Source organism: Triticum urartu, chromosome 2A, assembly GCF_056163025.1.
Source record: "Triticum urartu cultivar PI428250 chromosome 2A, HENAU_Tu73, whole genome shotgun sequence".
Classification (NCBI taxonomy): domain Eukaryota; kingdom Viridiplantae; phylum Streptophyta; class Magnoliopsida; order Poales; family Poaceae; genus Triticum; species Triticum urartu.
Genome location: NC_141874.1, coordinates 491,845,806 through 491,847,679, shown reverse-complemented (window position 1 = coordinate 491,847,679; position 1,874 = coordinate 491,845,806).

The following is a 1,874-nucleotide window of genomic DNA, read 5'->3' as shown; positions in this document are numbered from 1 at the left end:
CACGAGTCGGCCTGCTCGGGCTTTCGGCCTACAGCCCGTCTAGTCGCCGAAGCGGTACGCAACTGCGACGCATATTGACGAAACACCACATCAAGTTATTTAGTTCGATCTTGTTTATGTACCCAAGAATATTAAATGTTGATTAACATGGCAAGAGGTGAAGCAAAGTAAATCTACCTATCTAGTCAAGTTTAAATGAGGCCGGAAACAACGAACAACAATTCCGGAAAATCCTCATATGCATATTTTAAGGTTTGGTATTGTTCTGCTCTAAACCATATTTTAGAGTAGTTAAACATGCAAAGTAAGTCCACCATGTTAAACTAGGCATTTTTCTACCCCATTTACATATAAAGATTATTTAAAACCGAACTACGGTTATTTAGTTATGAAATAAAGCATTTTAGCATGTCATATGGACAAAATTACACAAAAAACATTTTAAATATTTTAAACGTGGATGAAAGTTGCATATTATTAAACTAGATAAAATTCTAAGCAAGTTTCATATATTAAGTTTTTACATGTGATGCTTAGTTTGTGAGTTAAAATATGCATGAAGTTCAAGGGGTTTTCTGCAAATCTGCACTCTCTGAAATATTAGAAAAAATCCTCCTGAACTAAAAAATATATAATGGGCCTAAAGTTGAACTGGCCCAACAGGCAAAAAGGGCTGGAGGCGGTGCTTCTCACCCATGGACCTCTTGGGCCGGCGGATCTGGGCTGGGGCGTGGTCAACGCACAGCGAGCATGGCTGTGCCCGTTCGTTCGAAGCAAGGGCCATGGCCGCCCTCGTTCGTTGTTGCCAGCGAGGTCGATGGCCGGCGCGGGCTCGAGGGCATGGGGGGAAGGCACGGCTCCGGCAAGCAGGGGCCGGAGACGGCACGGCGGAGCGGCTTGCGGAGGCGTTGGGACTCTGGCAAGCGACGGGGAGGCCGGCAGGAGGCGGGACAAGCAGGACGGAGAGGAGGCAGCAGGCAGGGGACACGACGACTTGGCTTGGAACTTGCCGAATCCAAGCTAGAAGGAGGCGCAGGCATTGGGGATGGGTGGATCCGGTGCGAGGGGGAACTTGTCGAGGCTCGACGACACGGAACGGTGGCCATGGCACCATGCCAACCGGGGCAAGCTTCTCTTGCTCCTGTACCTGGCGAGAGAGAGAGAGAGAGAGAGAGAGAGAGAGAGAGAGAGAGAGAGAGAGAGAGATAGAGAGGTCAGGGCAGGGGAAGGCGCCGCTGAGGAGATGGAAGGGAAGGAGGAAGGAGAGGCGCGGCAGAGGAGGGGTCCACAAGCGCGGGGGGTTGCTGTCTGGTGCTGCTCCGGCGAACTGCGGCTCGCGGTCGCCGGCTGGAGCGAGCACTCTCGCTCGGCAAGAGCTCCTGCTCTCGATCGGGAGGCGGCTGAGGGTGGCGATGGGTTGGTGGATCGGGAGGAGGCTGGATCGGTGGCTGGTTCGAGTGGATCGAGGGGATGATATGGTTGGCCCTTTGCTGAAAACAAGGGAGATGGTCGGCTCGGCTGGATCGGGAGGGATCCCGAGGAAAAACAAAGTGGCGGCGGCGCGAGTGAAGGGAGGAAGGGACAGGCTAGGAATAGGGTTTAGGATAATATATATAGGGAGGGGATTAGGGTAGGTTTAACTGGACCCTCCGATTTAGATCGGGCGGTCGAGAAAAATAGGTTAGGAAGTCTAATAAACAAAACGGAGATGTTTTGTAGACGTTTGGGGATGATCCAAACCCAACGGTGACGACTGCCCGGGTCGGATCCGGGACAGCTTTCGGGCTCGCGTGTGAGGAGGGCCGCAGGCTGATGAGAGAGTTTAGGTAAGGCCTGACAGTAGGTAGAGCGGGTTGGTCTGAGAGAAGAGGGAA